General features: G+C 50.2%; 1 protein-coding gene across 6 annotated transcripts in view; it reads left to right on the top strand.

The window, feature by feature from the left end:
- Positions 1–15,128, top strand: part of KIRREL3 (kirre like nephrin family adhesion molecule 3) — a 552,485-nt gene that overhangs the window by 249,817 nt on the left and 287,540 nt on the right. The window lies entirely within an intron of this gene.

Genomic DNA, 15,128 nt, shown 5'->3' with positions numbered 1-15,128 from the left:
CCGAACCCCTTCCTGGCCTTCCCACTCCATCAAGGCACCTAGCACCCCTCTATGGGCTCCTCTCTCTTGGAGTCTCAGTCAAGCTACAGAGTAGGGGCTCATTAGTCTTTTCTTCCAAGCACGGTGGCAGAGAGCAATGCTTTGCCCCTGCAAATAAATCACAAAAATAAGCAAGGGGCTTCCCAGGTACGAGAGAGATTTGTAAGTGAGGGGGTTTTGTGTAGCCCCCACGTCAAAGCGCATAGTGACCACTGAACGCTGGTCAGAAATCTCCAAACGGACCTTTCTCCAGACAACTTCCAGATGAGTGCACCCAACGTAGAACAAATACTATCTCGGTTGAATCTCGCAGTGGATCACTTTGGTTTCTTTCAGTCCTATTTATAAAACCGTATTTTACATTGTGGCTTCCTTTCAGGGCCATCTGCGTTTTCTCCCGTTAATCACACAGAACTTCCCCACCATAGCTTTCATTACCTGCTCAAAAGGAGTGTGGAGAGAAAACATAATTAGATGCCACTTTTTAAAAATAATACCTTGAAAACAAGGCAGTGACTTAAATAAAAAAGGAGGGAGGGAGGAAAACACACACACACACACACACACACACACACACACACATACACACACACACACAGTTTGAACTAATGGGCCAAATTTACCTCAGGTTACGTTGGATTTTAAATCAGCGTTTTCTTTCTCCCCTTCCTTCTCTGCCCCCACCCCTCCCATGAGTCATGACAGACGTACAGTTCGGCTGGATGGATGATGAGATTTCCTCATCTCTGCTGAAACAATGAAATATTTCTATAATATTAAACCCGTCACACTGATCAAAGCACAGTGTCAAAATTCTAAGGGCTCCTTCTTGCCCAATCCCCTCAGCTCTGGCAAAATGGAGCACATTTTATTTGCTGGCCCTAAACTCCCTGAGGTGTTTAAAATCTGACACACGCTGCCTGATTTGCAGTTTCTGCTGTGTTTCTGCTGTAGGTGTTCGCCAGCATCCAAACCAGTGGCAGGAACATATTTTTTTGGGGGGAGGGATGCCTCGCCCCCCAAGCTCCCCTCACGCCTCTTAATAGTGTCTGCCCCTCCTTCTCAGCCCCGGCTGAAATGCAGATGTCAGTAGGATGCTATCATACAAAGCAGCTGGGCCGGGTGAGAGCACTGGGAAGAGAGCATCGGCTGGCCAGACCCAGGTGCTGCCTGGCACCCTGACTGACAGCCAGAACACTACTCAGGAGCTGCTCAGGGTCTCGGCTGCCGTATCCATAAAATGAGGGTGACCCAGTGATGCTGCTCAGCCCGTCCCACAGGCTGTGGAAGCGGAGGAAAATTAAGTGATTTCTGGAGAAGCCTGCCCCCTTGCCAATAGGGGATCGATTTAACATTATAAGGAGTATCATCTGATGCGCTGTGCGCAGGTCTCGTGCAGAAGTTGGGCGAGTCACCTTGGTGGGATCCGCCTGCAGACGGTAGCGGGGAACACTGGGAAGAACCCCGCTTTGGAGCCGTGCCTGTCTGGGTTTGTGTTTCCGTCCTGCCACTTGCCGGCTGTGTGGCCTTGGGCAAGTTATTCGGTCCTTTGAACCGTATAAGGGAGAAAATACATGCTTGACTTTTGAGACGGCTGAGGTGTCACGAGAATTAAGTGAAACATCCATTTAAGCACCTGGAACACAGTAGGCGCTCAATAAATGATAGCTCTTTCACTGAGAGTATTTTGTTTACTAGACACTGTCTGGAGGAAAGAAGAAATGAGAGACTGTGCTCTCCCTTTAAGGAGTTTCTTGTCTGACGCCTGGAGGCCTAGGGGATGGAGGGGGCAGGTCAGGGAGTTTCTTTCTTTCCCTTTTTTTTCATAAACTTTTTTCAGGTCACTGCTTCACGAAGGCAGCCATGAACTTCTTTCTAGGGTGGTTGTTGTCCTTGTTGTTTTTATGTGTTGTGTTGTGTTGTGTTGTGTTGTGTTGTGTTGTGTTGCCTTGGCCTTCTGTTCCTGAGAATTGCTAAGGCCGAAGTAAGAAAGGACATTTCTGGGAAGGGAAAAGGACAGAAGGAGCCAAAAGTGGGGTGGCTACAATGACTTCATTCTTTAACAAATGGGAAACAGGTTCAAGATGTACAGATTAAGTGCTATTAATTACCACCCAGCAAATATTGAACCACAATGTTGCACGCCTAGGGAAAAAAACAGGACACTCACCCTGAATATTAACTAAAGAGCTCCATTAGCGCTCTGTGCAAACCCTGCATCACACCCACATGGCACTGAGGGTACCGAGGCAGGTGCGGGTCCAGGAAGGTTCTGGCCCAGCCCTCTGGGAAGCCTGCATCCATCTGTTGCCTGTGTCTGGAACTCTGGGTGAGGAGGACAAGAGAGAGCTCCCTGCCCCAAGGACAAGCAAAGGACCAGATAGGGTGCGGTGAGTAGGCTGGGCTAATGAGGGCTGCTGGAGGCTTCTTGCCTTTGGATGAAAGACTCCAGGTTTTCTTCCTGGGCTTAGCTATTGGCCTTGCACACTTTGTAACTAACACACAGGAAGCCTCGGGTATACTAGTGTATTTTATTTTTGTAAATGTTTTTGAGAGGGAGAGAGAGAGAGAGGGAGAGATGGAGCATGAGCAGGGGCGGGGCAGAGAGACAGGGAGACACAGAATCCCAAGCAGTCTCCGGCTCCGAGCTGTCGGCACAGAGCCCGATGCGGGGCTCGAACTCACAAACCACGAGACCATGACCTGAGCTGCAGTCGGACGCTTAACCGACCAAGCCACCCAGGCGCCCCCATACTAGTATATTTTAAATCTCCTGCCGTGGCCAGCGTTCTGCACACGGACGCCTCCTGTAGCTCACTGTGTCCGCATATGCTGGAGGACTCAGAGGGAAGAAGCATCGATTTGTCCTATGTGTCGTTGCCGTGTTAAGTATTCATGTAGGTGAGCCCACTCTGCCCACCACTGGTGTGATTGCCATCATTGTACCAGCAGGGAACCGAGACTTAGAGATGCCGAGAATTTGCCAAGAACCTTCGCTGGGATCCAGGTGTAACCCAGAAACCCCTGTTCCTTCCTGTCCACAGGCTGCCCCTCCCCTTGACCCCTAGAACCGTGGGGGCTCCTTGGGTGGCAACACACGAGTGACAGGGTCACGAGAGAGCTGAAGTGTCATAAGAGAACTCTGCCCTGAAGGTGTCCTGCTTCCCCTGCACGTTCCTGGGCCCCAGCCCAACGTGCTGACAGCCACCGCTGTCTCTAAAGCAGCCCCCGGTTAGGGGGACACACTCGTTCTCCCCTTGGCAAGCACATCCCTTCTCAGCACGCTCCCAGATTCCACCGCAGCTGCATTAGAAAATTGCTAAACGGAGCAAAGTAGGAATCTTACTACTTGAGAAAACTTTACTCTTTTTTTTCTTTCTTTTCTCTTTTTTTCTTTTCTTTTTTGTTTCTTTTCTTTTCTTTTTGTTTCTTTTCTTTTCTTTCTTTCTTTCTTTTTTTTTTTTTTTTTTTTTTTTGCCTGAAATCTAAATAAGGGTGCTGCTCCTGAGGATAATGTTTTCTGATGTAACAAATAGCTGGCTCCCGTAGGAAACTAGATAATGCCTTTCCATACCACGCTGTCTGAACCCTTTGAGTACTTTCTCCTGGAGAGCACAGGGTGCAGGAAGGACTGTAGGAGAAGTGTGGTGATTCCCATGGACCTCTGTCCTGGTGAAATATGCGTAACCTGGAACTCTACCCTCACCCCAACCCCCGCCTCAATTTTCTTATCTGTAAATCAGGAGATGGGTCTGGGTCAGGCTTTCTCAGCTTTGGCACTATTGACATTTCAGGTAGGATAATCCATTGTTGTGGGGCTGCGTCAGCCTGGTAAGGTGTTGGGCAGCATCCCTGGCCTCTACCTATCAGATGCCAGGAGCACATGCCCCCCTCCCCTCCACCTCGTTGTGACAACGAAAAATACCTTCGGACAGTGTCAGATGTCGCCTGGGGAACAAAATCATCTCCCAGTTGGGAACCACTACCCAAGACGATTTCCGAGGGTCCCTCCAGCTCTCAAGTTCTCTGTTTAGAAGGTGACATAAAACACTAAGCAGAGCTCAACTTGGCTCGGTTGTTGAGAAGTAGACCTCTATTCAAATCCCAGCTCTAGCATTTACATTTGAGCTTCTTCTAACTGGTCAAGTCACTTCACGTCTCTGAGCCTCAGTTTGCTTTTCTGCAAAAGGGGGACGACACAGTTCCGGTTTCATGGGGTTGTTTGGATGGTTCAGTGAGCAAGTGTGTGTAAAAACTTTGGCACATAGTCTAGTGCCCAATAAATGGTGCTGTGATTGCTATGATTATGATTGAAAGTAAAGCAGACCATCTGCTTTCTCTAGACAGTCCCGTCTTGTGACCAAATTCACACAAATGCAAGGTAGCCAGCCAGCGGCAGTAACTGTGCAATGAGAGAAACTAACATACGTCTGGAACATCTCCTGTGTGATAGGGCACCATGCTAAGCAGTTTCATACAAATTACCCTGCTAAATCAGGAGTTGAGATAGCCCTGAGAACTGATGGACATACCCACGCTGCTGTCAGACTGCCGATGCACAGTGCCAGGATCTGGAACTATTAGGGTATTTAGTTTGTACTTTCATTAGCAGGAATGATTCCCTTTTGCCATTAAATTAAGATTATCGAGGGGCCCCTGGGTGGCTCAGTCAGTTGAGCGTCTGGCTCTTGATTCCGGCTTAGGTCATCATCCCAGGGTCATGGATTGAGCCCCCCATGGGGCTCCTCGCTGAGCAGAGAGCCTGCTTCAGATTCTCTCTCTCTCTCACTCTCCCTCTTTGTCTCTCTCTCTCTCTCTCTCTCTCTCTCTCACTCTCTCCCTCTCTGCCCCTCTCCCCAGCTCACTCTGTCTATATATAAAAATAAAAAATAAATAAAAATAAAAAATGTTATCCAGTCATCTGTTATCCATGATAAATGCCATATATGAGAAAGGAAGAAGTGGAAACATGATGTTTAGCTGCATTTATTTGCTCGTCACGAGTTCATAGCTTCTCTTTGGTTCGGTTCTGCCCAAAGGGCAATTTACTTCCATTCATACAGAAAGAGACAAGGCAATAATATCTGTCCTTAAGGTTTTGATCACCTCTCCTCTCATTTCCTGTTCTCCGGAGCCTGACAGCTGTCTGTTGCCTCCAAAGCTATTGTCTCCAGCAAGCCCGGATGGCTGAGAGCACGTCTCTGGTCTGGCCTGCCCCACAGAGAGGTTCTGCTTTTCAACAGAGGTGTCGATCTGTCGCTGGGTGCCAGAAAGAGTGGGCAGAGGAGGCTGGAAATGGGGCCAATGGAAGCTCTCCCTTTCTTTCTTCCTGGTCGGTCATCCCTCAGGTCTCCATTGCTCTAGGGTCCCGGCACTGTTTACCTGGCCTGTTCTTTTCCTTGTCTTTGCTGTTATCCACTTCCCCGCCCTGCACATCAACCTCAGGTTCAAGCTCAGATCCAGTCATGTTATGACATGCCTACCAAGTGCCCGTTTCTTTCCCATATTCTCTCATCTAGCCTTCCCAGGAACCCATTTTACAGATCTTACAGAGAAGAAGAGGGTACCCCTCAAAGGCTACCACTAGTAATCGCTAGAAATGAGTTGGTGCATCCTTCCCAACTCCGTTCTAGAGCCAGTTCCCATGTCTAGCAGCAGCCGACCACAGTCCCAATGGGAAAAGCCTTTCCTTCCTGGGGATGGGGAAACACCACCTTTTGAGCCTCCATGCTACAGATGCTGTGATTCCTGCAGGCAGTGCCTGGGGCTGCCCTTGATTGGAACCAGAAGCAGGGCTGGCCCCGAGGATAATACCATCCTGGCCATAAACTCTACCTGAAGAACATTTACACCTCTGTCTGTGTCTTTTAGTCCTTGCCTCTTGACCTCAACATGAATTATCCTCCCCAACCACCCCTTCTCTTCCGCCTGGTGAACTCCTAGTCATCTTCAAGAATCAGTTCCAAAAAAGTCACCTCTCCAACGACAGCTTCTCTGACATCTCCATTAGTCTCCGCTTCTGTGTGGCCTTAGTACCTGGCACGCTATTACAACAGGTAACCCCTCCACATCTTACTTTTCACGTTTGGTAATTCCTAGCACGTGGCCTTACTAAACAAAGATTTCTTAGATAAACGAATGGATGAACAGAAAAATAGGGGAAATCTTGAAGCAAATAAGGAACACAGTAATTGAAGTATTTATGTAGAAATGGGCCTGGGACTGGGGCGCCTGGGTGGCTCAGTCGGTTAAGCGGCCAACTTCGGCTCAGGTCATGATCTCACGGTTCGTGGGTCCAAGCCCCACGTCGGGTTCTGTGCTGACAGCTTGGAGCCTGCTTCAGGTCTGTACCTCCCTCTCTCTCTTCCTCTCCCCCACTCACACTCTGTGTCTCTCTTTCAAATATAAATAAACATTTAAAAAAAGAAGAAATGGGGTTGAAAATCTGCCATAGATCCTGGAAGTATAGCTTTTATTCCATGAAGGCCTGGGAATTTTGAGAGAGAGGCAGAGAGGCATCTATTTTCTTCCCACCTACCGGCTGATTTCCTTTAGTGCAGTGCTTCTCAAACTTTAATGTGCACACCAATCACCCAGGGATCTTGTCAAAATGCAGATTCTGAGTCCGTGGTTCTAGGGTGCGCCCCCGCCCAGTGAACCTGAGTTGCCAGACCGCACTTTGGGGAACAGACTCTGATTTCTTCTGGGCCGTGTCCTACCTCGTCTGAAGTTGCTGGCCTGTCATTATGAGCCCCCAGCAGGGCCAGAACACCCTGGCATCCCTGTGCCAGCTTGGTAAAGCAGCTGTCTGCTGGTTTATTTATTCCCTCCGATTATCACCAGGGGAAGAGCATCCGGAGACATGCCACATCTTGTTTACAGCGAGCCTCAGAAAAGTTAAAAGTGCAAGTTTAAAAAAAAAAATTGCATCAGCAGCCCCTTAGAATCACACATATCAGGGAAAAAAATGGGCTAAAGGAAATTCATAAAATATTAAATGACACTGTGTCAAGACACAGATAGGGGCAGAACAGTAATTAAAGTAAACAGCACATCAAAACTCTGGCTAAAGCCGTTATTTAAATTGAAAGTAAATGTAGGAACTGATCATGTAGCCTTGTATAAATGTGTTCCAAGAGCCTTTTAAGAATATTAATGATTATGGAAGTATAATGGCTGAATATCAATGATCATTTTTACAGCAAGTGACAGCTCAGAGGGAGAAGAAAAGAATCCAGATCCTTCCGAGGATGCATGCTGGTTTGATCTTCCCAGCATATTGCGTCCCTCCAGGGGACAGAGGGAGGATGATTAAGGTGTCCTGAGCTTGTGATGCCACTTCCCTGTAGGTTTGAGGGACGGGAGGCTATTCGGACAGGGTGCTTTGGCCATGACTGTGGTCCTCCTTTTTCTCATCCAAGATACAGGTTGAGCTCCTACTGTGTGCGTGTCCCCCTGACCATTACAATCTCTAAAAGTACTTTCCCAGCTTGATTTAAAGTTTTGGGAAGGTTCAGCAGCCAAAAGCCAAAAGTGCCACTGTAGAGTATGGTAACTGACTTTTGCACAAAGGTGCTGGGAGTCACAGGTCTGAATGGTTAAGGTTGTGCTCGCCCCATGTGTCTCCAGATGCTCCCAGAGCCCCGGGCTCATTTCCTCACTGCTCACAGTGGGGTCCAACCCTCCTCCTTTGACATCGGATTTCACCAACAGTATCTGGGAATACAGGGCACAATGGTTGGGATCCAAAACGAAACACTTAAGCGCTGCTGTTGACTTTAGGGTTCAGCCTCATGCTAACTTCTGGTGTGCTTGGCTTTCTGATGAGATGAGGGGCTCCCCCTGCTGCCTTTTCTGCCCTGGAGCCTCCTCGGGTCGCATCCCAAGATTCTCCTGAGCATTCTCTTTAGGCAAAACCTCCTGGTGGGTAGCACCCCGGCATTTGAAAGGCCACATTCCTCAAAGTGTCTCTTGTCCCCTTTCCTGCATTCTCCCAAATGTCAGCCAAACCAGAAGCGACATCCTGGTTCTGGGCCAAGCTTCCCAGGCCAACTCCAGCCCAGGAATCAGAGGGATGTGCTCATTCTTCGTTATCGTTCTGTCTCTGGCTCTGGCCTTCTGGGGGCTTGGTGGTGCGTCAGATTGGCCATTGTCATGAGGCTGCTTAGGCCCAAGTCGCTTAGTAGAAAACACAGTCTCATTCGACTGACCAGACAGCTCCAGAGTTCTGAGCCCAAGCCCAGCTAACTCTAAAGCATCACCTTGCTTTCCTTTGTGTGCTTGTATTTTCTCAGTGTGATCTCATGAAGAGGTGTCGTTCCTTGAGGATTTGGGCGTTTGCGCATCCCTGGGCTCAAGAGAACAACTTATTAAATCATTGTATTGTTAGAAACTATAAAATCATTTTCTTGTTAATAACAGTTTCACATCGATTACTGTATTACTCCAGCCATTACTTGTAAGGCTCCTTCCTAGATTTCCAGCTCTGATCTCCATTCCTGTAGTCCTGTAGGAGATCCTCAGTCTCCTAATGGAGCAGACTGTTGAGGCTTCAAGGCAGGGCGGCAAGGAGGTGAGATTAATGAGATCCCCCCACTCCTGGGGCTCCCCGGAAACCCACCACCAAGCCACTAGTGAGGCCCCTCTCTTTGTGATTTCTTTCACCTTCTGGCAGCCACTTCTTTCTCTCCTCCCTGCTGGGGGCTCAGTCCTCAGTTGCTTCCCTCAAAGACTTGCCTGCATCAAAGTAGTTACTGCTCCCAGCATCTTTCTTTCATAGGCCTTTTTGTTCCTTGCTTTTGATCTGGCATATGCTGGGGGGCCAGGCTTTTGTCTTTCAGCTTGTGAATAAATGGAAGCACTTAGGGATGCAGCGGCAGCCAGGCATGATGCATTTCTTGTTCTTCTCTGCCTGGGAGCTGGGGAGGTCAGGGAACTCAGGACCTCCCAGTGGCCTCCTTGAAGCCATCAGGTCTGATTAGCAAAGCATAGCCTGGGAGTCGGAAGACCTGAGTGCCAGTCGTGGTCTTTCCAGCAACAAGGTTTGTGAAGTTCAGCCAAGCCTGCTTCCTGTGCCCATTCACTCACCAGGCACAATGCAGGGCACTGGGTCTGCAGTGGTAATTAAGCCATGTCTTTGACCCCAAGAAGACTGCAGAAATGTGAGAAGTAGACCTCAGAATTCATACAAGCTGTGGTAGAGGTGACATCCGGCTGAGTCTGGAAGGAGAAGTCGGCACTGGCCAGACGCCGACAATGGGCAAGGTGGGGTGGGCACGGAGACAGGGTCATGTGAGACACGAGCAAAGGCCGAGAGGCAAGCGAGACCATGATTTACTCAGAGAACTGCAGATTATCCGGTTTCGCTGGAGCAGGGTTAGGAGAGAAGGGGAAGATGGGGCCCAAGAGGTAGTAGGCAGGGGCCAGACCCCACAGACGTTGCAGACCATGCAGAAAAGTTGGGAAATAGGAGCCAAGGGGACAGATTTGTTTGTCAGTCAAGAGTCCTCTCATGAAGGCAGTGACAAGGGTGGCTTAAAGGGAGGGAATCTGATGACAGAAGAACCAGTTAGGAAAGCGTGGGGTGGTCCCAGCCAGGGTTTTGGTTTGTTTATTTTTAGCTCTGCACCATCGACATCTTGAACTGCCAGCTCCTGGTTGCGGGGCTGTCCTGTGCACTGTAAGATGTCCAGCAGCACCGTTGGCCTCCCCCCACTCGATGCCAGCACGAACCACTCAGTCATGGCAATCAAAAATGTTCTCTCCTAATTTGTTTTGTGCCAAGACTAGAAATCTGCGTCTAAACAAACTCCTGATCTGATATTTGAAGGTCATTGGTTTTGAAGCGCTGGAAATGAATGGAAGGCATAACTTCCACAAAGCCGTATGTGAATATTCAAGCAGTTATAATCTGTTTGAGTCAGATGCCCTCTCAAGACAAAATAGATGCCAGTGTATCAATTATAGGGGACTGATACACATAGACAGGTTTCAGGATAAATGGATATCGCTTGTGATAAATAGTTGAGGTAATCAAGTTATAAGCCAAATACAGTTGGGTCATGTCTGCACAAAATAATAGATCTTGTCTTGGAAATGATAGCATATAGTCTGTCGTGTGGACAGTGATCACACATGTCCATTTGGCTAGTCAGTCTCTTCTTAATATGAATAAAAACTAGACTAGTTACAAATTTAAGAAAATGGCTCCAGGTGTTGCCAAATATCCCCAAGGATGAGCGATGAGAAGCGCTCGCTTAAGCAAAGATGGCGAGATCCTGAACTAGGGTGTGAGCGTAGACGCGTGAAGAAGGGCACGGACTGAAGGCGTATTTCCTATCAGGCTGGGAGGGTGAATGATCAGATGTGGGGTGGGGGAAGGGCTGAGACCAGGATGGCTCCCAGGTTCTGAGCGGACATCTAGGGGGTGTAGATGGTGCACTGGGATGGTGGGAAGCAGAGGTTGACCTGACCTGGTGGAGGAGGTAATTAGGTAGTTTAGACTCCTCACTCTTGAGGGACTGTGGGTCCCCTGGGTGGAGGGATCCGGCAGGCAGCTGGTTCCACGGGGTTGAGCGTAAGAGCCAGGGTGTGGATGAGACGCAAATCTGAAAGTCTCTGTGGGTGATGAGACTACGCCCCCCCCCCCGGAAGGGCATCCCAAGCAAGAAGGGGGCTGAGGACAGCACCCGGGGACGTCAACATTTAAGTGGCCAGGCAAAGGAAGGACAGTCAGGACAGGCCACTGAGAGGAAATGGTCAGAGAAGCTGATGGCAAATCGGAAAGAAGACAACAGCAGACTGTTTTCCGAGGAAAGGCGTCACAGAGCCAAATGTCATAGAAATGTCAAGGGAGGGAAGGGCCGAAAAGTGTCCGTTGGCTACCTCAGAGGATTGTTTTTGGAGCAGATGAGCTTTTGAATGCGAAAGACTTGGAAAGGTTAAAAGCACGAGACAAACCTGACATTCTATTAGTGATTATGAGGTTTCCCTCCATAACCGGGAGCTCTCTGCGCTTCTGGCCTCAGTGATCGCCTATAAAATAGCAGGTGTGTGCCCGGGGGGGTGGGGGGGGGCTGTACTTCTGGCTCTGCCCCCGCCCAGTGCCCACAGCAGGACCCAGGCCCACGCTCACCTGTGAGCTCCCTCGCCAGCCTGTCTTGGGTGCTCCCCACTGTCTGTGCAACAAAACGCCAGGATGCTGGCTCCTGTCTGCCTCTCAGCTCCAGTGTTTACAAGGAGAGTCCCCAGACAGATTGAGGTGAGTCACTCCCTGACACAGCAAGAAGTGTGTGTCGCCCCACCGATTCCCTCCTGTGGCTCCGTGAGCACTCTGACTGTGGAGACCCGGCACAACGGCCCACATTTTGACTTTCTGTCTCTCTTGCAGTATGTCCCTGAAGTGATGCTCACCAGACCTCACTTCCTTCTTCTCTCTTTCCGTTCCTTATCCACGTACGACCTCCCTTCCCTGAAAGTTGGATTTGTTGTTGTTGTTAAGCCCAAAGGAAGGAACTCTTGTGTTTCTCTGTCCATACTCTGTCCGGCCGTTCCCTTGTCAACACCGCCCTGACCCCCCATCATCTTCCGCCCCGCCTACAATTCAGGCAGGGCTCCGGTGAGAAGCAGGGAGACGGCCAATTTGTGTTTGCCAGCCCAGGGGGCGCAGCCATCGCCTTGGCCCAATGCAAGCCTGCAGGGATGCATGCCTGTTCCAAAGCCGCCCTGCTCCTTGTCTTTTCAGCAACCAGAGAACCCACTGCCCAGCCCACGCACCTGTCCTCCCACCCCCTCAGACTCTGAGTCCGGGCTCTGCCGTGAAGACAGACGGCACCCCGTGAATGCTGTGAGGTGACGAAGCTAGGGCAGCAGCCTCAGCCCTGCCCTGTGGCGGATTACCACAGGACAGGAAAGGGGTCCTGGAATCAGCACAGGGGGCAGGAGGGACTGGGGGCGCAGAATCTTTTGTCCCGGGGGTTGGGTTACATGCTCAACAGATCTGCCCCCCTAAACCCTTCCTCATCCTCACTCCATTAGCAAGTACTCAGGGTTTCTTTGCCTCTGTTCCCCGCTCTCTATAAAGTCAACGTGGTCCAGGGCTTTGGGGATCCCACACTGGCATCGCTCAGCCTGGAAACTAATAACTGCGTACGGCAGGTGGCAAGCAACTTAACATCTATCATTTCAGCTCAGGTGAGCAAACACCACTGAGTTCCGTATGGACCAGGAAGGATGCTTAGCCCTGGGAATGAAACAGTCAATAAGACACATGCTGCCCCTCTAGGGGCCTACATTCTCGTGGGGAAAACACCTCCATGGGCACCTCATTTTAGTACGGGGGAAAGTGTGACGTACGGTGTCGACACGCACGGAATATGTTGGTGCATGTAACACCCCCATACCCATTCTGTAGAGGGAAAAACTGAGGCTTAGGGGCTTCCAGGGACTCACCCTAGGTTACATAGCTTTTCAGAGGTCCTCTGACCCTGCACGTCTGTGTTTGTTTCACCGGGGCTGGCTTCCCTGATACGATGACCACAGATTATCTACAGGTGGGCCCTGCCCTGCAGCGTCATTACCCCACCACACCCAGCCCCTGTGATTCTGCCCATCTTTGTGAGTCCGGCATGTCCAGTGTTGGACTGCCTCTGTCCTGCTGTCATGCAGGAGGTGCTGGGAGGCTCCCAGACAGCACTGTTCTGCTTCTTCCAGAGCTTCTGCCTTGAGGTCTGCAGGGGGAGTGCTCACACATGGGGTGGGCCTGCTCCAAGCTAATCTCTTCCTTCTGGGTCTCTTCATCACTGGACTTTGGGGACCCAAGGCTTCAGACCAGCCTTGTGCTGCCTGCAGATGTCTTCCCCTGGGTCTGTATCAGATTAGGCCCTCAGACACCGCTGTGCCCCCCCCCCGCTCCCACCCGCCCCCACCTGCCTTCAAAAGTCACAAGTTTGGCCCTTTGTCCTCATGCAGACGGTTAGTGTTTCAGTAGCAATTGTGGAAATGGATCGAGCTAAGTTAAATCTGATTTCCTTTGGGAGGAAAATCGAATTCTCCACTTTGTGAGGCAGACAGAGAGATTGGAAGGGGGAGGACCAGAAAAATACAGCTCACCCTAGGTGGAGTGGCCAGACACCCTGAGGGGCAGAGGGAAGGGCAGTGCAGAGGGGCAACACCAGCCAGGCTGGGCCGGGTGCTCGCAGACACCTGGGCAGTTCTCAGCCTTTAGGCCTCCTGTCTTAACACGGAAGCCAGGTTCTCCAGATTTAGACTCGGCACCAAGCCAAGGGACTACTGTCCACTTACTTGTTTAAGATCTGTCAGTTCTGTGGTCTTTCTTCCCAGGCTGAGGCCACTAAAGGGCAAAATGCCGTGTTTACACTTAGAATTGCAGAACACTTTCTTAGTGGGGGTAGGAGGCAAAAGAAGAAGAGGTAGGCTGACCTTCTGAGACTTGACCTTGAGGCAGCGTCGGGGGCAGCTGCGAGCAGACCTGACATCCAGCCAGCTCTTACGTGGGAGCTGCCCCAGCAGCCTCCCCTTCCAAATGCAGTCATTTCACGTCCGCGTATTGAGTCGTTTCTACCCATCGAGCTCTGTGCTGGGCACTGGGAGCTCAGAACTAAGTCTCTGTGTTCGAGAAGCTCTCATTCTGGGGGAAGATGGGCTTGTCTAAATGAGCCACCATAGACTATGCTGAGGTCTCTGTTAGGGGGGTGTCCCAGAGGGTAAGGCATCTTGGAGAAGGAAGCAGTTGACTGCCCCGTGTGAGTGAGTGTGAAATAAGACTTTTCAAGAGCAGGGGCGTCTGAGCCAGGCTTTGAAGTATGAGTAGGGTTTTTCCAGGAGGAGAGTGGAAAGGGTATCCATCCCTAGCACAGGAATAGCATAAACAAAGGCATGGAGACACCGAACGCATGGCAAGTCCAGAAATGGCGGGTAGTCGGATACCAAGTTTTGTTGGAAGAAGGGAAATGATAGGATAGGGGTAGGGGAAGAGGCTGGAGAGGTGGACTGGAGCCACTCGTACAGAGGCATCCTGAGAAGTTTGGACTGCTCCATGAGGCCAGATTTGTCCTCAGAGAACTCCTAAAGGAAGCACAAGGAAACTTCTAAGGAAAATTCTAGAAAACGTATCAGAGATCTTTCATAGATAAATGGATCCCCCGGAATCACTGAATGTCAGAGCTTTAAGAATTTAAGAGAGTCTCCATCTGTGGTTGTCAAACGGGGTTCAGTGGAGCCCAAGGGTTCCAAGAAGGGCCTTAGGGACCCCCTCTGGTAGGCAGACATCGTAAGACAGGCCTTTGATTCCTGAATCAGCTACTGTCCACTTTTGAGAGATTACCCTCAAACCCTCACCTCTCTGAACCTCAGTCTTCTCATCTGTAAGTCAGGAATGAAAACACCTACGACCACCACTTAGCACACGGCCTGACACACAAAACAAAGGCACGGGGAATCATTATCAAATGCATGACTAATTGACAGGTTGAGCTGTGAGGAAGAATGCAGGAAGGTTGTTATTGTGGTTATTCAGAATCTAGTAAGAACCCCGGGCACATAAGCAGGTGTTGGTCCTGCTTTCCAAACTCAGCATTCAGAAGCTGTCTCCCGATTCCACTGGAATTGAAGAGGCGAAAGGCCTCAAGAAGGAAGGCGGCTAAAACATACACCTGGATTCAATCTTGGCCTGACATTTCTAGTGAACAGCTGAAGAGACCTCTCCATCCCTCGGGGAGAGAAAGGTTTTGCTCCAGCTGGAGATTCAGAGAGCCCACCCACCTCATCGACAGCCCCTCCCAGATCCTGCCTGGATCTTTGGAGAGGGCTGATAGGGAGTGACATGGCTCAGAACCTCCAGGGTGTCCGTCTGCTAGCTCATTCACTCCGCATCTTGTCCATAAGAGGAATCAGCTATGACAGGATGTCTGCCTGTGCATGTGCATGTGTGTGAACCGGGCGAGGGGCCTGTCTTGCGATGATTTTAGTGTATCGTAGCACAAGTGTCTAAGGTACGGAGGGAACGAACCGATCTCAAGGAGACAGAAACAGGGAATCTCACATAGAAACCAGTCTTCCCCTTGCCATGG

The sequence above is a fragment of the Neofelis nebulosa genome, chromosome 10, assembly GCF_028018385.1.
Source record: "Neofelis nebulosa isolate mNeoNeb1 chromosome 10, mNeoNeb1.pri, whole genome shotgun sequence".
In the NCBI taxonomy this organism is placed as follows: domain Eukaryota; kingdom Metazoa; phylum Chordata; class Mammalia; order Carnivora; family Felidae; genus Neofelis; species Neofelis nebulosa.
This window is presented reverse-complemented; position numbering and strand designations above follow the sequence as displayed.